At 34.7% G+C, this 27,850-nt stretch overlaps 1 protein-coding gene across 4 annotated transcripts in view; it reads right to left on the reverse strand.

Annotated features, from left to right (window-relative positions):
* LOC148946737 (interferon-related developmental regulator 2-like) overlaps window positions 1-27,530 on the reverse strand; it is a 62,085-nt gene extending 34,555 nt beyond the window's left edge. Inside the window, exons 1-3 of one of the 4 annotated variants that reach the window (XM_089096353.1) lie at window positions 27,308-27,527; window positions 18,278-18,413; window positions 16,392-16,523 (exon numbers count right to left, since the gene is read on the reverse strand). The gene's annotated coding sequence lies outside the window, so the exon portion shown is untranslated. Of the gene's footprint in view, window positions 1-16,391; window positions 16,524-18,277; window positions 18,414-27,031; window positions 27,102-27,307 lie in introns of those variants that run through there. The other 3 variants (XM_089096355.1, XM_089096352.1, XM_089096354.1) reach the window with 3 other exon arrangements.
* Window positions 27,531-27,850: the final 320 nt, after the last annotated feature.

Below are 27,850 nucleotides of genomic sequence, written 5' to 3' on the forward strand. Positions count from 1 at the left end.
ACTTCGGCTGGGAGTGCAATGCATAGTTAAAGAATCATCCGATACTTCTTGTTTTTCCCTAGATTTCTCCAGGGACCCATTTGGACCTAGGTCGACTTTGGCTGAGCTTACACAGCCACAGTGCTGACCCTCATTCCAAACCAAATAACCAGCTGCACCACGTCTAGAATTCTTGTCCTCACAGACGAAGGATTTCAAATCTAGCGCGCTAACCACTCGGCTAAGACGACGCAAGGGATTAGGTGTATCTAAACAGCATACCTTTAATCTTGATCAGTTCATCCCTTGAAAACACGTGATTTTCGTGACCCAATGTTTCTTTTCTTCTTTTGCAACGATTTAACAATGGTTCACACAGTTGCAGATTTTGCGCAAAACAGATTGTGTTTTGCCAAGATCTCATCTGCAATGTATGTGTTATGATAGATTACCAGCTTTCTAGGAGAATAAGAATAATTCTTTTCATGTTTGTATTTTATTAAATAAAAAAAAACAAGTTTTTTTTAACTGAAAGTAAGGAACGACGTTAAAACTTAAAACGAACAGAAATTATTCCGTATATGAAAGAGGCTGTCCCCTCCTCAACGCCTCGCTCTTTACGCTAAAGTTTTTTATTGTTAAAAAAAAATAGAGTTGTGAGAAAGTCAAACTTTAGCGCAAAGAGCGAGGCGCTGAGGAGGGACATCCCCTTTCATATACGGATTAATTTCTCTTCGTTTTAAGTTTTAACATTGTTACTTAATTTCAGTTAAAAAAACTTATTTTTATCTATTTAATTTTTGAACATTTATGAATTAATGCAGGTTTTAATTTTGGCTCCCCGTACATGAATAATTAAAAAAAATTGCATATTAATTTTACTCTTATTTGGTTAAACGGCTTTCTCGAAACGTGCTTAATATTATTTACGAACGTTTCTATTCGTAATAAATATACGTAACTAACGAATTAACTTACGTAACGAACCTCTATATTCTTATATTTTTAATACGTATATTAGAGGGTTCGCCCCCTAGTCAATACCTTGCTCTTTAAGCTAAGGTTCGAATTTTGTTCCAATTCTTTAAAAATGACCCCTTAATCACAAATGCCGTTTATTAGAATAAATAGCTCTTATGAAAGTACTAAATAATCTTTGGCTTAAAGAGCGAGATATTGACTAGGGAATGAACCCAATCATATACGTAATGTTTTCTGTCGTTTTAAGTTTTGATGTTGCTCCTTACTTTCAGTTAAAAAACTGGTTTTTTTATATATAATTTCTGATCTTTTTTTAAATAATGATGGGAAATCCGGCGCCCCTTCATAGCAATGTCCCTTCTCCCATGAAAACTTCCTTCATGGTAGGATCCTCCCATATAACCCCCGACCCACTCCCCCCACTACCACAAAAAATTCCCCCTGAAAACGTCTGAATATTTCCCAATAGTCAACACTATACACAAACTGTGGTTGAAGTTCATGATTTTCAGCGCTCCCCCCGGGGACTGTGGGGGATTTAATCAATCCCAAAGACAATGACATTATATTTTCGACACGGCTATACAAAATGACCACCTCAAAATTTTGATTAAATTACTGGGGAGTCAAGAGCGCAGAAGAGGGCCTATTTGATTTCCATTTTTTTGGTCACATCAAAAGAGCAATAGGATTACCAGTTTTCGGTTAATTGAGCCCTTCCACGATATTCTAGGGCTACTAGGTTGATACAATCACCCCTGGGGAAAAAAGAAAAAAAAAACAAATAAGCACGCATCCGTGATCTTTTTTCTGGCAAAAAAAATGCAAATTTCCACATTTTTGTAGATAGGAGTTTTAAAGCTCCGTACTAGGGTTCTCTGATACACTTAATATGATGATGTGATTTTCATTAAGGTTCAATAGCTTTTAGGGGTCTTTTGTTCTTTTTTCGAAAATCAGGCAAATTTTCTCGGGCGTGCAAATTTTGATAGGTAGGACTAAACTTGATGAAACCTATATATTTGAAATCAGCATTAAAATCTGATTCTTTTGATGCATCTATTAGTATCAAAATTCCGTTTTCTACAGTTTCGGTTACCATTGAGCCGGGTCGCTCCTTACTTACAGTTCGTTACCATGAACTGTTTGATATACACAGAAATAAGGTCCTTTCTATTTTCAAATAGACCGCCTTTGAAAAAATTCGCTTGAAACCTTAATTTTACAAAGACGTTTTTCATGTGAATGAAGTCAGTCAAAGGGGTGATAATATCAAACCTATAGTCCTACAAGTTCAGGAGAGGACTCATTCATGAAATCATGCGAAATACCCATTAAAAACATATTTTAATAAATCGGGATAACTTAAGAGAAAGCGCATGTATATATATATATATATATATATATATATATATATATATATATATATATATATATATAGTAGCGGGCCCCAGCAATCGGCATACGGCAGGCTTCTATATATGGATTCTCATTGTCGCTTGTCTTCTAAACGCAGACAATTTGAGCCTATGTTTGATGTCATGACGTCCAAATGGACCTTAAATTAGAAGTAGTACATTTGTAAAATCATGTTTTTTATTGTACCTTTAACTTTTACCTCGGCTTGTCTTTTGTACTATGACAGGCATATCGCCGAACCTTTGTTTCTTATAATTGTCCAGGTGGTAGGAAAAAATTTATTTTTGTTCCGAAGATTTATCTAGTCCAGGTTTTCGATCTTCAAACGTAAGGTGGGCATTGACCTTTGTTCATTTAAGGTAGGCATTGACCTTTGTTCATTTAATTGCTCAGGCGGGGGGACAAAAACTTCTTCTTTTGCCTCGGCTTGTCTTTTGGCATTATGAAACACATATCACCGAACCTCAGTTTCTTTTAGTTGTTCAGGCGGTGGGACAAAAACTTATTTTTCTTCCAACGATTTATCTAGTCCAGGTTTTTTATTTTCAAAGGTATGGTAGACATTGATGACCTTATCTATGTCAAAATCCAAAACCTAATCATCATTGCTGTCATTTTCAATTTGTTTGGTTCGTTTTACCTCGGCTTGTCTTCGTCATTGTGAAATACATATCGCCAAACCTTTGTTTTGTTTTAACAAAGATATCATAGGCTTTGATGACCTTATCCATGTCAAAGTTCCAAACCCAATCATCATCGCTACTATTTTCAATTTTGACACATTTTGATTCTCGCTGTCCATGTTAATTTTCATTGACCCACTCACATGCTCAGTGCCGTATGTCTTCTAACCGTGCGAGTCTTTGCTCTTCATTTTCATTTTTGACTTACTCACATGCTCGTTGTCGCATGTCTTCTAACCGCGTGTGTCTTTGCTCTTCATTTTCATTTTTGACACGCCGCCGCTGTTCTTCTAACCGCGTGTGTATTTAATCTTGATTTTCATTTTTGACTCGCTCAGATGCTCGGTGTCGCATGTCTTCTAACCGCGTGTGTCTTTGCTCTTCATTTTCATTTTTGACACGATCTAATTGTCGTTGTCGCATATCTTCTAAACGCCCGTGTCTTTGCTCTTCATATTATATTATATAAAACACTGATGCGTTGGAAACTCAACAATCTTGTTTATACTTTGCATGACAACATATAAGAAAATGCTTATATGATATCACAAGAAATGCTTATATGATGTACTAACATAGTACATTACGTCATTTGCAAAAACCAAAATTAAGGTTCTTGACCGATTTTCTCACACTTCTGACCTATCTAGATTTTTTTTTTTAATGCGAGATCATCCCAAGATACCAATTTTCCCGAAAAAAAAGAGTTGTTTTCGAGAAAATATATATAAATATAAAATGATTGCTCGTTTATATATATAGTACCGGAAGCCCGGCGGCTTCGCAAACGGGCCCTGGCAGTCAGCACGCGGCAGGCTTCTATATATATATATTCTCACTGGCCCTTATCTTCCAAACACGGACAATTTGACCCTTTTCTTGAAGTCACGACGTCAAAATCAACCTTAAATTAAAACTGTTGCCTTCGTAAAATTATACTTTTTTTATTGGACCTTTAGCTTTTGCCTCGACTTGTCTTTAGTCATTATGAAAGACGTATTGTCGAACCTTAGTTTCTTTCAATTGTTCAGGTGGTGGCACAAAAACTTCTTTTTGTTCCAACGATTTATCTAGTCCAGGTTTTTTATTTTCAAAGGTTTGGTAGGTATTGATGATCTTATCCATTTCAAAATCCAAAACCCAATCCTCACCGCTATCATTTTCAATTTGTTCGGTTAGTTACACCTCGGTTTATCTTTCGTCATTATGAAATACGTAAGGTCGAATCTTTTTTTTTAATAAAGGTATGGAGCACACAGCAGGCTTCTATATATATAGATTCTCACTGTCGCTTGTCTTCTAAACGCAGACAATTTGATACTTTTCTTGATGTCACGACGTCCAAATGGACCTTAAATTAGAAGTGGTGCCTTTGTAAAATTACATTTTTTTTTATTGGACCTTTAACTTTTGCCTCGGCTTATCTTTTGCTATTATGAAAGACATATCGCCGAACCTTTGTTTCTTTTAATTGTTCAGGTGGTTGGACAAAAATTTATTTTTCTTCCAACGACTTATCTAGTCAAGGTTTTTGATTTTACATGTTATGGAAGGCATTGACGCCCACTTTTGTTTCTTTTAATTGTTCAGAGGGTGGGACAAAAACTTCTTCTTTTGCCGTGGCCTGTCTTTTGTCATTATGAAGGACATATCGCTGAACCTTTGTTTCTTTTAATTGTTCAGAAGATGGGACAATAACTTCTATTTCATCCAACTATTTATCCAGTCCATAATTTTGATTTTCAAAGGTATGGTAGGTATTGATGACCTTATCAATGTCAAAGTCCAAACCCCAATCATTATCGCTATTATTTTTAATTTGTTTGGTTCGTTACACCTCGGCTTATCTTTCGTCATTATAAAATACATATCGCCCAACCTTTATTTTTTTTTTCAAGTTAGGATAGGCATTGATGACCTTATCCATGTCAAAATCCCAAGCCCAATCATCATCGCTATCATTTTCAATTTTGTCACGTTTTGATTCTCGCTGTCCAGGTTGATTTTCATTGACTCGCTGTTCTTCATTTTCAATTTTGAATCCCCCACTTGTTCGGTGTCGTATGTCTTCTAACCGCTTAGGTCTTTGTCCTGCATTTTCATTTTTAACACGGTCTAATTGTCGTTTCCACTAATCTTCCAATCGCCCCTGTCCTTGCTCTTCATTTTCATTTTTTATTACGTTTTTAAATTTTGATTACTTCAGACAATTTAGCAATGGCCTTTGCTATAGCTGTCCGCATTGGTGTTGCCACAATTGATGGTCCAGGTTATCAAATTTCACGTCTTATTGCGTTTGATAGTTCAGGTGTTAGTTCCAAAGAATCATCATTTATAGTAACTGCAACTGCAAATATCCCAATTTTCCCGAAAAAAAAATGGAGCCGTTTTTGAGAACATAGATACATACATAAACAATTATTACCCACACATAAAGATAGTATATATATAAATATATATAATATACATATACATATATATATATATATATATATATATATATATATATATATATATATATATATATATATATATATATATATATATATATATATATATATATATATATATATATATATAATACTGGGGAGCACGGCGACTTCGCCGCATGGCCCCATCACTCAGCACGCGGCAGGCTTCTATACATATTCTCACTGTCACTTGTCTTCTAAACGCAGACCTTTTCTTGATGTCATGACGTCCAAATGGACCTTAAATTAGAAGTGGTGCTTTTGTAAAATTACATTTTTTTTTCATTGGACTTTTAACTTTTACCTCGGCTTGTCTTTTGTCATTATGATAGACATATCCCCGAACCTTTGTTTCTTTCAATTGTTCAGGTGGTGGGACAACAACTTCTTTTTCTTCCAACGGTTTATCTTGTCCAGGATTTTGATTTTCAAAGGTATGAAAGGCATTGACAACCACCTTTGTTTCTTTTAATTGTTCAGGTGGTGGGTCAAAAAACTTTTTTTTTGCCTTGACTTGTCTTTTGTCATTATGAAAGACGTATCGCCGAACCCTTTGTTTCTCTTAATTTTTCAGGTGGTGGGACAAAAATTTCTTCTTTTTTCCAACGATTTATCCAGTCCATATATTTGATTTTTAAAAGTAGGATAGGCATTGATGACCTTATCCATGTCAAAATCCAAAACCCAATCATCATCGCTGTCATTTTCAATTTATTTGGTTCGTTACACCTCGGCTTATCTTTCGTCATTATGAATTACGTGTCACCGAACCTTTGTTTTTTTAACAGAGGTATGGGGCACGCAGCAGGCTTCTATATATAGATTCTCACTGTCGCCTGTCTTCTAAACGCAGACAATGTGAGCCTTTTCTTGATGTCATGACGCCCAAATGGACCTTAAATTAGAAGTGGTGCCTTTGTAAAATTACATTTTTTTTTTGAACCTTTAACTTTTACCTTGGCTTGTGTTTTGTCATTATTAAACAATTAAACAATTGTTCTTTTAATTATCGCCGAACCTTTGTTTCTTTTAATTGTTCAGGTGGTGGGTCAAAAACTTCTTTTTCTTCCAATGAATTATCTAGTCCAATTTTTTCATTTTACAATGTATGGAAGGCATTGAAACCACCTTTGTTTCTTTTAATTGTTCAGGTGGTGGGACAAAAACTTCTTCTTTTGTCTTGGCTTGTCTTTTGTCATTATGAAAGACATATCACCGAACTTAGTTTGTTTTAATTGTTCAGGTGGTGGGATATAAACTTCTTTTTCTTCCAACGATTTATCCAGTCCATATTTTTGATTTTCAAAGGTATAGTAGGTATTGATGACCTTATCCATGTCGAAATCCCGAACCCAATCACCATCACTATAATTTTCAATTTTGACACGTTTTGATTCTCACTGTCCATGTTGATTTTCGTTGATTCGCTGCTCTGCATTTTCATTTTTGACTACCTCACTTGCTCGGTGTCGCATGTCTTCTAACCGCATGTGTCTTTGCCCATCATTTTCATTTTTAACACGCTCTAATTGTTGTTTTTGCATATCTTCTAACCACCCATGTCTTTGCTCCTCATTTTCATTTTTGATACGTTTTTGGATATTGATTACTTCAGACAATTTAGCAATGGCCTTTGCTTTAGCTGTCCTTATTGGTGTTGTCACAACTGATGGTCCAGGTTGTCAATTTTCACATCTTATTAAGTTTGATAGTTCAGGTGTTAGTTCCAAAGAATCATCATTCATAGTAATTGCAACTGCATATTTTCGTTTTTTGGGCCTTCCAATAGACATTATATTATATAAATAACCGATGTGTAGGAAACTCAACAATCTTATTTATGCTATGCATGACATCACATAAGAAAATACTTATATGATGTCATAAGAAATCCTTATATGATGTAATAACATGGTGCATGATGTCATTTTCAAAAAAACAAGATTAAGGCTCTTAACGATTTTTCTCAGACTTCTGACCTATCTAGATCGTCTTTTTATGCGAGAATATCCCAAGATACCAATTTTCCCAAAAAAATATGGAGTCGTTTTCGAGAACACACACATATGTATACATACATATATATATATATATATATATATATATATATATATATATATATATATATATATATATATATATATATATATATATATATATATATATATATATATATATATATATATATATATATATATATATATATATATATTTATATATTGGCCTCCCCCAGGCCATTCAGCGTGTCCCCAGGTGGCGATAGGGGAACGCCCTACAGATATATAGGGTACCTCCACAGGAGGCACGGACCAAGGGGGGACCATGTCCCTAGGGGTCCATAATAGAAACTGGGGCACCTCTCGCCCGGGGTCATAAATACAGGCGGAGGAGGAAGAAGGCCCCTCAAATGTACACTCAAAAGGGCCCACTGGTTTGTCCACAAGTCCCAGGAGTTACGAACCTTCTCCCAGTAATGGGTTAAATTGCAAGGTGATGCAGAACACCATCGCGGGAGGATCCTCTATAGGAGGACAACTGCGGCAGGGCGTAAGATCCAGGTCTAGGGACAACGGCCTCTGTAAAGGGCTGCCACGACCCTTTCAGGGTACCTGCAAGACTGGGGACCTTGCGCTAAACTCTATTCCCACTTGAGAAGTGGCGCCCCTCGAGGAAATTATAGCCTAGTAAACGACACAGCATTCGCACGGGATTCTGACTAATGGATAATTCTTCTGGGCTTCGTATGTTTTGACGGCCGTCTTCGGGCTGAAAAACCTCTTCCTAGCTAATTTATCTATTATTAGCTGCCTCCCCGTAGTAGCATAATATTTGTAGGCATGAATATATAATGAGTCGGAGGTAATAGGCTTGAGATTGTCTGTGCAGGATTTCGACTCTTGTTGATAGAAGAGCATCGCCAAGTGCTGAAAACCATGTTGGGACCAAGATGGGCCCAGGATTGTACAAATTCTCCGTCCATGGTGGTCCCAGGGACTTCTTGCTGTCCGGTTCTAAGCCAGCTTAAGCACTACGGCGTAGACTTGAGAAGATATATGATCTCCATCCTGCATTGGTATCTGGGATTATTGCTTTTCCTGAGGCCACAATAATTTCAATGATTTATAGAACATGAAAATTGGAACTTGGAATGTTACGACGTTAAAAGATTACTATCGTATCGACATTTTGACTGACGAATTCAGACGATTCGAACTGGATTTATTCGGAGTTTCAGAAACTCATATCCCAGGGGTAGGAAGTATGAAATTAGGTTATATAGAATTTGTTTACTCAGACAGGAAGGATGGGTTACATGACAGGGAGTAGGGCTCATGATGAATGTAATGGATACAGGCTTTTGCAATTTTGTAGTTATAACAATCTAGTTATAACCAATACGGTGTTTGGTCATAAAATGGCTCAAAATTTAACATGGTATTCACGTGACGGTATGACAGCAAACCTTATTGACACTAGGATATATACTACTACTACTACTACTAACAACTCACCGCAGCACCAAGCCGCCTGAGGCCAACTCAGCTACGCACGCTTCTCCTCCCCCCAATCTATTCAAAGCCTCCCTTTTTACACCCGCCCACGAAGTTCCCATTTCCTTTAAATCTTTCTTTATGACGTCCTCCCACCCCAGACGGGGACGACCTGCTTTCCGTTTAGCCCTAGACGGTTGGCTGAAAAGAACAATCTTCAGTGCCTTTATCGATGTTAAAAGTAAAGATCACCATCCAGTAGTGTCAAGGGTTAATTTAAAAATGAAATATCGGAAGGGTAACTACCTTCCAGGAAGTTATGATGTTGGTAGACTTCAGGATAGGAATTTGAGGGAAACTTTTCAGGAGCAGTTGAATACTAAACTAGCGAGTTTAAAATTTAATAATGCAGAAGATGGTTGGAATAATTTTAGAAAAATAATTTGTGAAGTTGCAAAAGGTGTCTTTGTGAAGAAAGCTTGAACTGCAGCTAAGCATGTTAGTGAGAAATCTTTATGTTTGATAGAAAGGAGTTGTACAAGAATTACCTTAGTGATAGATCATATGAAAGCAAAAGGAATGTGAAGAAAGTGGAGAAAGCATTAAAATATGAACTAAGGAGGTGTGAAGTGGAGGCCATGGATAAAATTGCCGAGAGTCTGGAAGATGCAGCTAGACGGCATAATAGTAAAATATTGTACTGGCATGTTAACAAATTGAGAGGGAGTAGTCAATGCGGACTTGACCCAGTTAAAGATAGGAATGGGGCCGCAATTAGCGATAAGGAAAAAACTAAAGAGATATGGGCCGAACATTTTGAGAGTTTGCTTAACCGAGATAGAGTTGAAGGAAGAGATATAGAGGAAAAATTTTGTGATACAATGGATGTGAAGGAGGATTTGTTTTGTGAGGAGGAATTAGCAACACTACTAAAAGGACTAAAAAATAATAAGGCTCCAGGTGCTGATAGTGTTGTAAATTTCTTAAATATGGTGGCTTATGAGGTTAGAAATAAGTTACTGAAGATTATGAAAATGATTTTTGAAAAAGGGGAAGTTCCTAACGATTTTAGGAAAACCTTAATTAAGCCACTTTATAAGAAAGGTGATAAAAGTGAGTGTGGTAATTATCAAGGGATTAGTCTGGTCTCTGTAGGTAGTAAATTACTTAGTAATATGATACTTTTTAGACTGAGAGATGCCGTAGACCAAAAGAGAAGAACAGTGCAGTTTTAGAAAAGGTAGAGGATGTGTCGACCAAATTTTCACTCTTAGGTTAATAATTGAGAAGTGTCTGAGTTTTCAAACACCTTTGGTCCTCAGTTTTATGGATTATGAGCAAGCGTTCGATTTAGTAAAGGTTTAGTAAAGCTTTAGTAAAGATTCTATCCTTGTATGGTATACCAGACAAATACATTAAAGTGATTAGTGCTATGTACGAGAATAACACTGCTGCGGTTAATGTAGGAAATGAGGTTAGCAGGTGGTTTTGTATTAAATCAGGAGTTAAGCAGGGATGTGTTCTATCCCCCCTTATATGGATTATTGTTATGGACTTTGTCTTAAGGAGCACAGGAAAAGCAATGGGAGACCACGGAATCCAATGGGGAGGAAAAGGTCTCCTGGACATAGATTATGCTGATGATTTAAGCATCCTAGATGAAAGTGTGAGCAAAATGAATGAAGTTTTAGAGGTTTTGCAAGTTCAGGGTGCTAGAATGGGTTTGAAAATTAATGTTAAGAAGACTAAGTCACTAAGGGTAGGAATAAGTGAAGATGAAAAGGTGAAGTTGGGTAATGAAAATATTGATCAGGTGGACAGCTTCATTTACCTTGGTAGTATTATTAGTAAAGATGGTGGGAGCAGTGAAAATGTCAAAAGTAGAATAGCCAAGACTCAGGGTGTTTTTTCACAGTTGAAAAAAGTTTGGAAGAATAGGAAAATAAGTCTGCAAACCAAGATTAGAATATTTGAAGCTACAGTGCTGACAGGGGTCAAATATGGCTCTGAAGCATGGGCGCTCCGAAAAGCGGATGAAGATTTGCTAGATATTTTTCAGAGAAATTGCTTAAGGATTGTTCTGGGTACCCAGCTGAATGACCGTATTTCAATCAATAGGCTGTACGAAAGATGTGGTTCAATACCGTTCTCTAGGGCTATAATGAGAGAAAGGTTGAGGTGGATAGGGCACGTTGTGCGGATGAAGGATGACAGATTGCCGAAGATTGTTCTTTTCGGCCAACCGTCTAGGGCTAAACGGAAAACAGGTCGTCCTCGTATGGGGTGAGAGGACGTCATAAAGAAAGATTTAAAGGAAATGGGATCTTCATGGGCGGGTGTGCAAAAAGGAGGCTCTGAATAGATTGGGATGGAGGAGAAGCGTGCGTAGCTGTGTTGGCCTCAGGCGGCTTGGTGCTGTGGTGAGTTGTTAGTAGTAGTATATATATATATATATATATATATATATATATATATATATATATATATATATATATATATATATATATATATATATATATATATAGTATGATACTATATATATATATCATATCACTGTCATATATACTATACTATATATATATATATATATATGATATTGATTGATATATATCAGTATTATGCATAGGTGCATCAGATGTATATATATATATATATATATATATATATATATCTATATAGTGCGAGATCATCCCAAGATACCAAGTTTTCCGGAAAGAAAATGGAGTTGTTTTGCGAGAAAAGAAAATATATAAATATAAAATGATTGCTCGTTTATATATAGTGCCGGGAAGCCCGGCGTGAGCTTCAGGCCACCGGGGCGAAGCCGCCCGGTATATATATATAAATAATATATATATATATATATATATATATATATATATATATATATATATATATATATATATATATATATATATATATATATATATATAGATAGATAGATAGTCATTTTGAAAGACATATCATCGAACCTTTGTTTCTTTCAATTGTTAAGAGATACTGGGACAATAACTTCTTTTTCTTCCAACGATTTATCTAGTCCAGGGTTTTGATTTTCAAAAGTATGGAAGACATTGACGACTACCTTTGTTTCTTTTAATTTTTCAGGTGATGGAAAAAACTTCTTTTTCTTCCAATGATTTATCCAGTCCATATTTTTTATTTTCAAAAGTATGGTAGGTATTGATGAGCTTATCCATGTCAAAATTCAAACCCCAATCATCATCGGTATCATTTTCAATTTATTTGGTTCGTTACACCTCGGCTTATGTTTCATCATTATGAATTACGTATCGGCGGACCTTTGCTTTTTTAACGAAGGTACGTGGCACGTGGCAGGCTTCTAAGTATAGATTTTCAATGTCACGTGTCTTATAAGAGCAGACAGTTTTAGCCTTTTTTTGATGTCATGACGTTCAAATAAACTTTAAATTAGAATTGATGCTATTGTGACATTACATTTTTTTTTATTGGACCTTACACATGTACCTTGGCTTGTCTTTTGTTATTGTAACAGACACATCACCGAACCTTTGTTTCTTTCAATTGTTCAGGTGGTGGAGCAACAACTTTTTCTTCTTCCAACGATTTATTTAGTTTAGGTTTCTGATTTCCAAATGTATAGAAGGCATTGACGACTATATTTGTTTCTTTTTATTGTCCAGGTGGTGGGATAAAAATTTCTTTTTCTTCCAACGATTTATCTAGTCCATATTTTTAATTTTCAAAGGTATGGTAGGTATTGATGACCTTATCCATGTCAAAATCCAAAACCCAATCATCATCGCTATCATGTTTAATTTGTTTGCTTCGTTACATCTCGACTTATCTATAGTCATTATGAAATAAACATCGCCGAACCTTTGTTTTTTTAACAAAGGAATGGTAGGCATTGATGACCTTATCCATGTCTAAATCCCAAACCCAATCATCATCGCTATCATTTTCTATTTTGACGCGTTTTGATTCTCGCTGTGCAGGTTGATTTTCATTGACTCACTGCTCTTCATTTTTACTTTTGACAATTTAGGAATGGTCTTTGCTTAAGCTGTCCGTATTGGTGTTGTCGCAATTGACGGTCCAGGTTTTCAAATTTCACATCTTATCACGTTTGACAGTTCAGGTGTTGGTTCCAAAGAATCATCATTTATAGCAACTACAACTGCAAATTTTCGTTTTATGCTTCTTTCAACAGACATTAAATTATATAAATAACTGTATATGATGATGTCATAAGAAATGCTTATATGATGTAATGGTATAGTGAATGACGTCATTTTCAAAGAACAAAATTAAGGCTCTTAACGATTTTTCTCAGACTTCTGACCTATCTAGATCGTTTTTTTGTGCAATATAATCCCAAGATACCAATTTTCCCAAAAAAATATGGAGCCGTTTTCTGAAAAGATACATACATATCACCACATATATACTCACATATAATAGATAGTATATATATATATATATATATATATATATATATATATATATATATATATATATATATATATATATATATATATATATATATATATATATATATATATATATATATATATATATATATATATATATATATATATATATATTTATTTATGTATGTTCTCAAAACGACTCCATATTTTTTTTGGGAAAATTGGTATCGTGGGATATTCTCGAATAAAAAAACGATCTAGATAGGTCAGAAGTCTGAGAAAAATCGTTAAGAGCCTTAAATTTTGTTTTTTTAAATATGACGTCATGTACCATGTTATTACATCATATAAGGATTTCTTATAACATCATATAAGTATTTTCTTATATGATTTCATGCATAGCAAAAATAAGATTGTTAATTTTCCAACGCAACAATTATTTATATAATATAATGTCTATTGAAAGGCCCAAGAAACGAAAATTTGCAGTTGCAATTACTATAAATGATGATTCTTTGGAACTAACACCGGAACTATCAAACGTAATAAGATGTAAAATTTGACAACCTGGACCATCAATTGTGACAATACCAGTACGGCAGCTAAAGCAAAGGACATTGCTATGTTGGAAGGTCCAAAAAATGAAAATTTGCAGTTGCAGTTACTATAAATGATGATTCATTGGAACCAACACCCGAACTATCAAACGTGATAAGATGTGAAATTCGACAACCTGAACTATCAACTCTGACAACACCAATACGGACAACTAAAGCAAATGCCGTTGCTAAATTGTCTGAAGTAATCAAATTCCAAAAACTTCTCAAAAATAAAAGGAAGAGCAAAGATACGGGCGGTTAGAAGATATGCGAGAACGACAATTAGAGCGTGTTAAAAATGAAAATGAAGAGCAAAGACACATACGGTTAGAAGACGTATGACACCAAGCAAGTGAGAGAGTCAAAAACAAAAATGAAAAGGAAAGACAAATAAGGTTAGAAAAAAAGCGGTGGCGTGTCAAAAATGAAAATGGAAAGACGCGCGGCTAGAATACAAGTGACATCGAGCATATGAGCAGAGTCAAAACTGAAAAAAAGACAAACACGGTTAGAAGACATGCGACACCGAACATGTGAGCGAGCCATTGAAAATTTACCAGGAAAGCGAGAATCAAAACTGTCAAAACACTAAATGATAGTGATGATGATTGGGTTTGGGATTTTGACACGGATAAGGTCATCAATGCCTACCATACCTTTGTTAAAAACATGAAGGTTTGGCCATATGTATCTGGTAATGACAAAAGATAAGCCGAAGTAAAATAAACCAAATAAATAAAGAATAATAGAGGTGATGATTGAGTTTTGGATTTTGACATGGATAAGGTCATCAATGCCTACCATACCTTTGATAATATCTGTTGGAAGGCCAAAAAAATGAAAAATTGCAGTTGCAGTTACTATAAATGATGATTCTTTGGAACCAACACCTGAACTATCAAACGTGATAAGATGTGAAATAATATGTGAAATCCCTGATAAGATGTGAAAATCCAAAAAAGCATCGAAAATGAAAATGAAGAACAAAGACACGGACGGTTAAAAGATATGCGAAATGACCATTAGAGCGTGTTAAATGAAAATGAAGGGCAAAGACACACGCAGTTAGAAGACAAACGATACCAAACAGGTGAGGGAGTCAAAAATGAAAATGAAAAGCAGCGAGTCAAAGAAAATCAACCTGAACAGCGAGAATCCAAATGTGTTAAAATTGAAAATGATAGCGATGATGATTGGTTTTTGGATTTTGTCATGGATAAGGTCATCAATACCTACCGTACCTTTGAAAATCAAAAAAATGGAGTAGCTAAATCGAAAGAAAAAGAAGTTTTTGTCCCACCAACTTAACAATTCAAAGAAATAAAGGTTCGGCGATACATCTTTCATAATACAAAATACAAGCCAAGGCGACAGAAGAAGTGTTTTTCCCACCGTCTGAACAATTAAGAGAAGTAAAGGTGATCATCATTGCCTTCCATACTTTTGAAAAACAAAAACCTGGACAAGATAAATCGTTGGAAGAAAAAGAAGTCTTTATCCCACCACCTGAAAAACTAAAAGAAACATTCGGCGATATGTCTTTCATAATAACAAAAGCCAAGCCGAGGCAATAGTTAAAAGGCCAATAACATAAAATGTAGTTTTACAACGGCACCAAATCTAATTTAAGGTCCATTTGGACGTCATGACATCAAGAAAAGGCTCAATTTGTCTGCGTTTATAAGACCAGCGACAGTAGGAATCTATATATAGAAGCCTGCCGCATGCCAATTGCCGGGGCCAGGCGGCGAAGTCGCCAGACTCCCGGTACTACGCATATATATATATGTATATACATATATAGATATATATATATATATATATATATATATATATATATATATATATATATATATATATATATATATATATATATATATATATATATATATATATATATATATATATATATATATATATATATATATATATATATATATATATATATATAAATATAAATATATATATATATATATATATATATATATATATATATATATATATATATATATATATTATATATATATATATATATATATATATATATATATATATATATATATATATATATATATATATATATATATATATATATATATATATATATATATATATATATATATATATATATATATATATATATATATGTGTGTGTGTATATATAGTACTGGGAGCAAGGCAGCCTCGCCGCCAGGTCCTAGCACTTGGCACGCTGCTATTTTACTATTTTAGGTTTCCCTCAAAATATCCCAGCCTTATAAAAAAAACAGAATAAGGAAAAAAGCAAAATAAAAGAGAGAAAAAATAAGAGCTCAACAAAACACGCAGATCTTTTTCTTCTTTATTTTCTAACCTTTTTCACAAGTCCTTGCCAGTTGAATTGCATTTCCACCAGCGCCACAAAATGCGTCAACAACTAAGTCACACCGACATCTTTCAGCAATATGTTCTGCTATGACTTCAAAGGTTGTTGAGTACCACGTTTCTGTAAAAAGGAAAATATAATGGAGAATAACACTATAATTATAACCTAATTGACTGAATAATAATAATAATAACAATTTATTATAAGCCAAAAAAAAACAGGCCATACAGAACAGTATTCTTAAATACACTCCACAAGAAAAATAACATAAATATCAAGTTTCACTCATTGATGTCAACGCTTCATTTACATATTTACATAACTGGCTGATTGTCCTTTTTACAGTCGTTTTAATGATCCTCGAGTACTCCAATTTACCCCCCGCAAAATAAATTAGCCATAAAAGAGAAAGTTGCTGGCACTCGGCGAGAATATGGGCCACATCCTCAATACCTAGGTTACATCTGGGGCAAGAGTAATTCGCATCTGCATCTACATCTGGGGCCGCCCTGTTTCTTTCAAATTCTCTTTTTCTATTTTTTAGTGGCAGGCAATTTGCTCGGATCCAAAACCAAGTCCTCAATGTCTCCCTCGGTAATCCTAATTTAAAATAATATTCAAATCCAAATATCTCTTTTACTTGGGAATAAAACTTCAATGTTTCAGATGTTTTAACTGCATGGGTCCTCATTCGGACTTCCTGGTCTTTTGTTCTTTCTATAATCATGGCCAAAAACAACTCATCCTGATCTGAGGGCCCTAGCCTCTCATTCCAAATATATGATAATGCTAATCCATCTAAAACATTTTTTATTTGATATGGCCGCGATCTTTTACGTTTCGACCGTAGCATTTCCACATAAGCTGCTTTTGCTAACATATCTTCTGGCAGACTTAGAACTTTTAGCCAGTACTGGATCATCTGTGCTAATCTACTCATTCTCAGCGAAAATACTCCTAGGTCACCTTTTATTACCTGATTGTGGGTCGTTACGTGAAGACCAATTAAACTTGCCAAATCGACTTCGTCTGTAAATGAAAATTAAAACAAGGCCGTATCCAGGATTTTTGTTCGGGGGGGGGGGTAAAAAAATTCCATACCGTATCAAAACTTAAAATCTTATTAGGTATAAAAAAATCTTTTATTTTACGTCTTTTAATTCCCAAAATTGGTTTTCTTCTTTTGGTTATTCGGGGCAGTACCACATTTTCGTCAGTGTTGCCATGTTGAGACAAGAAAACAAATTGGAAAAACCAAGTAGTTTAACTTGACATATGCTTGTCCTCCATAATAATTCGAATACTAAAAATCTGTTGATTTCCGAAGACTACTCCACCTTCAAAGGAAAGTTCCACCTTTAGCAGCTTGGCATCATGTGTTTTCACCTTATTTTGATGATTTCTCATTCATGATTATATTTTTTTAATTTTGAGCCCGCTACTGCTATAAACTGAATAACTGCATGTGGATGTTTTGTATAATTATAAATTTAATTCCCAGTATTTCCCAATTTTTAAGATATATAAGTGTGTTTGGGTAGTTCCCATTTAACCAATTCAAAGAATCAAATTTCATTTTTACAGTGATTGGTACTTTAAGACATATAGTATGTTACAGGTAATTATTTGGAAAAAAAGAAAAAAAAATAAAAAACTATCTTCCTAATTTGGTAACTGAGATAAATGAGCACTTAAACAAGGTCTAGACCTTAATCATCCATCCAATCGCCTAGGACAAAACAGTAAATCCAATCCAATAGCCAAAAAATCATGTCCAAAATAGAGCAAATTCAACATTAATAAATGTAAGTCGTTATCCAAAACCAAGCAAAACCACCTTAAGCCTACAAAAATTAATATCCCCAAGCAATCACCTCACATCAGGGATCCTCAGAGGAAAACTCACTTGCCAATACGGGTTTCGGCGCTTAAATTTCCTGACCCTGGCAAATGAGCGCGACCACCATAGAACCATATGACATCCAATATGTAGTATCACCTGTGGAATACCTACAAAAATTTAAATGACCAAAATTATAAAATACCCATTTTTTTAGCAAAGCTTCTTTCACAACCACTCACCCAGAACTGATTCAAAATAATATCTACCCTAACCTGAAAGAATATCACTTCGACCAATTTACCTCCCATATTTGCATAACAACGAACTGCCAATAAATACCCATTTACTTTCATGCAAAACCTTCTAAGAACTTAATTCAACCTACCCCCTGTAACTAAACACCTGCTTGTATCTAAACATACTCTAAATTCAAAAATATAGGGAAGAGAAGAAATATCTCCAACAAGTTACATCAAAATATCATTCAAAATTTCTTGATAACTTTTATTATACTTATTTAAAAGTTCATTATACTGAAAACTAAGTTTTTTAAATTGCCAAGAAAGTTTATTGGCGGAAAAACCTCTTACGATTAATTTATGGCTAAGCATTTGACTACTACTTTTAAAATCAATGTAATTCGTACAAATTCTCACATATCTAAATAGTTGGGAATAATAAGCTGAATATGTGATATTTGAATGTATATTACTTTTAAGTAATAGGAAATTAACTATTTCAAAATTAAAATCATCCGTTTTATTATATATTTTAAAAACTTATTTATTATTATGTGAAATATTAATATCTAAATCTAAAAAATGGTCATAAATTGCCTTTCCCATTGCTAGGTTCCATACTTAACTCTGGTGGGTATATCTTATTCGAAATCTTTAAAAACTCCGCACAATTTGTCACCAAAAAGTCATCTAAATATCTTTTATTATTTGAAAGCGAATATTTTATATTACATGGGTTCTTTTTATCAATTACAAACTCATATTCTAAATGGCTTAAAAACAGGTCTACTATGAATGGACTAGCGTTATCCCCCATAGGGATTCCAATACTTTGCTTATACAGATTACCATTAAATTTTATAAAAGTATTAAATAGAATAAATTCTAGTAAATCGTAAATTATGCCCAAGCTATAGCATCTTGAACTAGTAGTACTATTAATGAAATTAGTCCATCTAGTCTTCTTATTATAAGTGTCAATTTTTAGAAAAACCAAATTAGACAAAAGGAAAGTTTTCTTAATAGTCTTTTTTAAATTTCCGAACACTAAATCAATATAGTCTAGTGAAATGAAATGAGTCCACTATTTTGGCAAAAACTATTGACAGAGAATCTATTACTTGCAATGAAGTATGAACACTCCAATATGCATTAAAATTAGAATTTTTTTTAATTCCCAAGCAATATGCATTAAATTTATTTCTAATTTCTCCTAAAATACACGGCAGGTCAGTCACCGCAATTCTGGTTGGGCATCTGGCTGCTCCAGCAATAAAGCGTGGTTTAGGGGGATTCTTATGAAATTTTGCCGTCCAATATAAAAAAGGGAAATTTGCATCATTATCAATAACTTTAATATTAAATTTTTTTAAAAGTATATCTTCTGTTCTTTCCATTAAACTATTATTCTCATCTTGAACCTTTCCATATGTATTCGTTATACGTAGCTCCTTTGATAAAACATCAAACTAGAGCTTCTAATAGATTATTGCAAAATTATTATTAGCTTTATCAATAGGTACAATTACAAAATCATTCTTTATATTAGCAATCGCTTGTTTTATCGGGATTTTTTGCTATTGAACTGAAAAAAAACATCTATTTTGCGTCAAAATAGATCTGGATCATCTATCCAGGGGTTTGTGAGCTCGATCATCAGCTTACAAACCCCTGACAGTTCTTTCCGTTTTCCTCAAGAAATAACAGTCACCGTATCCAAATTCAGTTTTTTTTTTTTTTTTATTCACTCCATTAAATTTGATGAGCAGAATTCATAATATTAGTGAAAGAATGAGCGTTACGTGACACAAAATTTTAGAGTTTACAGTGTTTCTTTGATTCTCGTGTATAAGCAGCTGCTGGGTTGTCTCTCTTCAGCAACAAGCAGTAGTCCGCCATCATCATTGCGTCTTACCTTCCTTGGTACCTCTTTTCCACTTTGCGCATATTCTGACGGAACCTTTCTCCCTGCTCATCGTTCATTACCCCAAGGTTTTCAAGAAACTTCTTTGTGTGAAAACAAGAAGTGCATCTTTATACTCATCAAACACCCGAGATTTTGGAAGGCCTCTATCATGCCGCTGACAAGTATGGTGTGGTTTGCTGCCTTCATGCTCCCTAGGAAGTTGTTCATCACCTTTACAAACGATTTCCAAGCAGCAAACTCCAGCGAATTCATGGAGTTTTGGAGCTCTGTGTCCTTTCTAAGCTGTCGTATCTGTGGGTCATCGAAAATTCCAGCCTTCAGCTTTTCAATGGTCATTCGAGGAAAGGCACGGCACTGGAGGTTGAAGCACCTCTCATCCTTGTTCAGAGTGCGTGTGAACTGTTTCATTAATCCAAGCTACATGGGTAGCGGTGGGATCAATTTCTTCTTTCGGTCAACAAGAGGTTTGTTTATGTTTATCGCCCCAGGTACTAACTGCTCTCGCAACGTCTACTCTTCCTTACATAATGCTAGGCTCTGTCTCGACAGTCCCACATACATATAAAGCATGGGTACTTCATGAACCCAGATTGCTGACCAAGTAGAAAGTTCACCATCTTGAAGTAGATGCAGATGATCCATTGGTGCTGCTCATATTGGATTTTGTCAAGCGCGTACTTCACTGATTCATATTTTTCTTCGAGAGTTGTAGGGTGTGCAGGAGGGCATTGAGGCTAAGGGGTTTCCGTTGTGGAGGAGCACACACTTCAAAGAGCACCTGTTGCTGTCAATGAACCAATCTCTCGGATCGTATTGACGAGCGCCGAGTTTACCAAGAAAACTGGGAAAATCTAGGCAGTGAACGAGGTCTTTCCCCTGGCAGAGGTAACCCATGGAGTCCTCATGCCTTCTACGAAAGGAATTGATATGTGCGTCCTCATCGCCTAGATTTTTTCTTTCAGTCTGGAAGCCAACAGCTCGGAGGAAGTGTTAGACAATCTGTGATCCCGAACCAGATCATTAAGCACACATTGTGAATAGGGCTGCGGACAATCTTGTGCTTTATACTCCTTTTCTGTATATCCTCCCTCGCCTGCACTGGTGGCCTGGACGTCGCTGTCAGGAAGCTCTATGAACGCTCGTACAGGAATTTCTTTGCAGTGAGTAACTGGAAGGCAGGCAGATGGAAGGTCGGGGTAATAAAGGCTTTGCTGATTCTTCCGGTTTATGCCAGTAGTATTGATGGTGGAGAAGTAGCAATCCAATGCATGGCATAACGTGTCCCTCCAAACCATCGGAATCTCAAACTTCAGTGAAGTTTTCGCGCCCTTTGCACAAAGCCGGAGGTATTCCACGCACGTCTTGCACACCGTTGCGGTACCCAGGGATTATCTTGGTGACCCAGAATGACTTCAAAGTAAGCCTCGAAAGTGCGCTTTACAAATTCTGTGATGTTCTTCCTGTCCAATGACAGCGCGTAATCTCTGCAGATGTAGCAGAAAACGTCAGGATCATTACTGCGTGACCATCGCGCCGAAGTTACTTCTATCATTTTAAAGAAACTGAAAATGCAGGTTAAAGACAGGCATTGAAATTTAGAATTAATTTGATTGGCTAAGGGTTAATTAAATAATCTTGCAATCATACATACACGTATTCAGCTACTCTAGAGAAATAAATTAGAGTTTTAATTCGATATATTTTTCAAGAAAATAGGATTGAACTCGAAACCCTGATATTAGCATATGTATAGCTCGTCAGATAGGCCTATGGCTGTATCTCAAAAAGTCGATCTGATAGAGCAAAATAAATGGGATATTCGGCTCAGAACACCAAAATTAGTCTGGATCAGTTGAGAAACCCCTGACGATTTTTTGGCTGTTACCCAGTTAATTGAAATTCATCCAGTCTAATGGGGAAATTTCGACATTCAGACTTTCCCCCGACTTTTAAACTATCCGAAGGTTAGGCTTGGGATAGGAATAAATCTTGGCATGTACAAAAGCAGCCTATCACTTTTTGCAACGCTGCAATTGATTTCTAGAATGAAAAAAAGGAAACACAAAAATTTGGACATGTCATGTCCGTAATGTGGAAAAAAGACTTGCAGGACTTCTAAATGTTAGATGGTACAGATTAAGTTTCTCTTCAGACAAAAGAAAGAAATGAAAGCATGAACGTCCCTATAGGCACATTCTCATTAGTGCTTAGCCAGGCGGTTTAACCTTTCACTTTCATACAAAAACTAATAGGTGAAAGGACGTGTTTGTAATTTTGCGATATTTCACTCTGAGATTCACATTGGACAAAATGCTGCCACAACTATGATTATTGCAATTCCCACTGGAATATCTAAAACCTTAATTTCAGACATTCCAGTGGGCATCAAAATAACCATAGTTGCAGCAGTACCTTGTCCGATACAGTATATTCAGCACAAAACATCACACAGCTACAAGTCCACCCTTTGACCGAGTATTTTATCTTTTTTTCTATGATATTTTCTTAGACATTTTGTCTAAGATATTTTTTTTTATTCCTAGAACACGATCTCGAGTCCTTTTTCGTCTTAATTTTAATCTTGCACAAGAAAAATCCAGCACTTGCTGCTTCAAGTGGCGCCTGATTAATCTTCTTTTTTTTTTTAATTGGTCATAAGTATGGCCCACTACTGCAGCCATGGCAATAAGAGGTCAAAGAAGCTACCTCTAGCGATAACACTTCCTGCTTTATGAAGAAGAAGCACTCCCTACAATGGCAACCCAGCTTGTGAAAGCAGGGCAGCTGAGACTGGGTACTCCTTTTTTTAACAAGGAAAGTATAAATAGGCCCTTAGTCGTTTCTTTTCAAAGCCCTAAATAATATGGTTCTTACTTGCAATGAAATTTATTAACCTTTGTCTTATAGAAAACTTACCTTTGTAAAACGTGATCCGATGGCAACAAGTTCTCCCTGGCAACTAGCCTCACCGCCCCCCTACCAGCCGTCTTTTCGCCAAATCTATCCGATCAAATTTTTTAGATAGCCACTTTGTTAAAATAAGCCAAAACATCAGATGACAAAAACTACAGGGTCAACACAACCCCCATAGACTGTGAGCAAGTGTCGTATATTATGCTCTGGGGGCATATAAGGTTCTTATGCGAGGGTTTTGAAAAAACTTCAAAGATCAGTTAAGCCTGACCCCCACCCCCACTTAAAAAGCTTATTGATGATATTTTATTCCAAAAACTTAAGGGAGCTAACCCCTTGCCTTATTTACATGCCCCCCTTTCCCACCCAAAAAAAACACTTATTAACGACATTTTAGTAAGAAAAAATATGGCAACTCACATTTGGCCCTCTATGGCCTGACCCCCCTCCCCCCCAAAAAAACAACTTATTATCAAAATTTTATTCCAAAACTTATGGGAGCTGACCCATAGCCCAATACCCTCCCTCTCTTGGCAAAAATTACCAATGATACAGCATGGGAGCTGACCCCTCCCAAAAAAACAACAACAACTGAATAACGATATTTTATTCCAAGATCATGGGAACTGACCCCTGGCCTTCCCTCCATCGGCCAACCCTCCACCCCCCTCAGTCCCCCCCCCCAACGAAAAAAAGAATTTTTTAAGAATATTTTATTCAAATAATCATGAAAATTCAGTTTATTTTATTAGCTCTTTCCAAAATTGTTCAAAACATCTATATTCTTCACTACAAACAAGAGTTTGGCTACTGCCCATTTCCCTAAGAGTAAAAGCATAAGGCCGACTGCATATTTGGCGCTTTACTAAAACAAATTATATTACAAATATTTTCTTTTTTACTTATTACAAAACTGAAAATAAATTGAAAATTGCAATGAAACCAGACCAGGATTTACCAATAGGCCAACAAGGCCCTGCAACTTTCACTATTCCCAAAGTTTTAGGGAATTCCCCGAAAATCTTGCAAAAATAGAGCAGCAAAAAAGTTTGGACCTAGAAGTGTCAAAGCTTTAAATCTGCCCTGAGTGAAACAAAACCTTGAGCTGGTGAGCTTTCAGCAATTGATATCATTATATATCAAATCTTCAGTTTAATTATTTTAGTTCTTGCCAAGTCTGTTTATCTATTTTGGAATAGGCAATTTTGAAAAACTTGAAACCTTGGCAATCAAAAACGAACAAAAATTAATTTAAAAAGACTTTCCGAAAAAGAAGTTTTTTAAAGAAAAGTAAAGGCCATATCAAACTTAAGATCGGAAGAAATTTCAACCTACAATAACTCAAACTCGAAACAACCAGAAATTACTATTAAAGAATAAATGAAACCCAAAACGAACAGAAACTATATAAACAATAATAGCAAAAAACATACAACAGGTACGAATACAAATCAATAATTAAATCTTAAAGCGAGTACAGCTTAAACTGAATATGCACCTCAAGCTTATAACGAACAAAAATATTTTTCTTTTAGAGAATATATGAGATACGAGACTAACATAAGCTTACTAAACAGGTATGGCAAAAAAAGATGCAATAGGTACTATTATAAATGAGCGAACAAATATGAAAAAGAGTCGACCTGAAACTGAATTTTGAGATACAACATGAAGCGAGCAAAAATCTCTTCAAGCAAGTAGTTAGGCATCGCCTCTTTCTGTCAGTGCAAAAGTCTAAAACCTATGGCATCATTGGCACTTTACTGAAAACTATATGCGTCTTGAACAGTCTTGGAAAGTACAAATACAATCAAACTGAATGTTTGATATATAGTATTATCAATTTTTGAAAGATCACCAGTTCAAGATTATTTTCACTGTAATTTTATTTTCATGTAATATAATTTGTTTTTAGTTAAGCACCAATGACAGAGTAGGCCTTAGACTTTTACAGTTAGGGAAGAGGGAAGTATCCAAACTCTTGTTTGTATTGAAGCTATATTTGTCTTGAGCAGTCTTGGAAAGAACTAATGAAATTAAACTGAATATTTAGATATAATGATATTAATTGCTGAATACTGATCAGTTCAAAATTTAATTTTACGTCAATTTTTATGTTTATTTTCAATGTTGTAATAAGTACAAAAGAAAATATTTGTTATATAATTTTGTTTTCAGTGAAGCACCAATGACGCAGTAGGCTTTAGACTTTTACAGTGAGAGAAAGAAGCAAAACCCAAACTCTTGTTTGCAGTGATTTTTCTTCGTTTCAAGTTTGATTTGTATTTTCAATTTAAGTTTCCCTCGTTTTAAGAATTATTTTCTCATTTCACTTATATTAGTACCTATTGTATGTTTGTTTGATCTTTTTTAAGCTTGAGTTAATAGTAATTTCTAGTCGTTTTAAGTTTGATCTATTGTATGTTTCTATTTCTTCTGATCTTAAGTTTGATATTGCCTTTGCTTTTCTTTTAAAAAAACTTCTTTTTCGAAATTTGTTTTTTTTTAATTAACTGGTAGAAAAGACTGTGACTGAGCGAGTAAAATTATGTAAGAATATAACCCTAACATCTTGGAACAAAACAGGAACTGAAAAGAAATGTATAATTATTAAACAGTTAACCTAAGCTATACATTAATATGGTTATTGTTAAAATTATTCAAAGTTAAACATTTCAAATTATTAGTTAATTGCATTGCCTGCAAGAGCATCTTTTCAAAAGACAAATTTTTCTATTTTATTATATTTATTACTTTAGTGTTTCAACTTTATTGGCATTTTAATAGGATCCTCATTTTCTTCTAATACTGAAAATGTCAATTTTGTACTTGGTTTTTATTATATAAAGCAAAAATATTAAATCTTATTTTGGTTTTAGACACCACAATCAACATTGTCTAAAATGTGATTCATTTTCAGTGTCCTAATAACACTTATCAAAAGGTAAGTGCTAACCTTGGGGATATTTGCCCGGTTTGGCTCCATCCCTTGATAATATAACAATAAACTGGATCCAGTTAATATAGCATACACAGGAAATAATGTGTGATTAACACACTAGAAATCAAGGAATAGGTTGGAATTTTTATCACAGAGTATCTTAAAATTTATCAAATTAGTTTATACATAGCTTTTTCAGAGTTTAGTGTGGCAACAATAGTGAAAGTTTGCACTAGGCTTGTACTCTTCATCACTTTGTAAAAAACAAAATAAAAATAGTGGAAAGTCCCAATTTTCAGGTAGGAACAGGCCTAAAATGGAGCCAGGATGAAAGTATTTTTATTTCTATTTGCTTAGTATTAAAAAAAATAAAAACTCTTTACTCTGCATTCATTTTTGTATTATTATAGGTTATAAATAAAATTAATTGCTTACTTAGTAGTGTTTAACTTAACATGAAACATTGGAATCAGGTAAAGCATAAAATGGCAAAAATTTAGGCAATGCATTAAGACAAGATGAATGGTCAAATTATAAGGAAAACAAACGAAATTATAACAATCTCAAAATTTTTGGGAGGAACGCAGACTCCACCCCCCCCCCATTTCTTGTGTATAGTATGAAGCCCAATCTAAAATTAAGACAGTACATTTTTAACAAAACACATCAACAGGGCAATATTCAAGTAAATACTCATTAAGCATAGGAAATGTTTTGAACCATATATCAGTTGATATAAGAGAAGAATTTATAATAAATACCAACACTTCATTTTGTTGAAAATCATGTTACTTGACAAACTTTTAGCTTCAATATATTATCAATGTCTTGATTTTTCTTCCAAATTCTCTCTCATCTATAAGTATAAAATGACTACTGTACTTTAAGTTAAGTTATTATTAAAAACAGACATTAGCATGGAGTCCAGAGATAAATCCACAATCACTTGACATAAATTTGAAACACAATATTTTTAAATTTTGATTTAAATTTAAAACACAACCTTTATAATACAAATGATTTTGCTAATAAAAAATCTACCTTCAGAGTGAGGCAAAGACAGTACCTCCAACAAATCATACAGGAATCAACACAGTTTGTGAAACACTGAAGTTCAAACACTATTAATTCAGGTGACAGAGAGCAGCAAAATACTCTGGTGGCTTCACATGGCCCACCATCTTTCACACCTCTAATGCTCAGGTACTGGTAGATTTATTTTTAAAGTTATTAATTTACCATAAATTGAGGATCCCTGTGAAATAATAATATCCTGTAGAGATGTATGATCTCTACAGAATCTTGATGATTCAAGAGACATGTATGATTTTCAAATAATTTGACAGTGTTGCATTCTGCCACCATTGGGAGCCTATTTGGGACCATAAAGGGGGTTGGATTCATTGTTGGGGAAGTAAGTATTATACTTAGAAAGAACATCAGCTGTAGAATCGAATTGTATGCCTACCACTCTTTTTTGTTGTGTTAAAAAAGTCATTATTTTCATTGTTTCAGCAAGCCAACACATTACCTTCTTGATTTGCAGTTTCTCATTGCTATTTGATAGGTTTGCTATTGCCTGCC

This window comes from Artemia sp. Qi Xiang Cuo, chromosome 11 (genome assembly GCF_049724085.1).
Source record: "Artemia sp. Qi Xiang Cuo chromosome 11, ASM4972408v1, whole genome shotgun sequence".
Lineage (NCBI taxonomy): Eukaryota > Metazoa > Arthropoda > Branchiopoda > Anostraca > Artemiidae > Artemia > Artemia sp. Qi Xiang Cuo.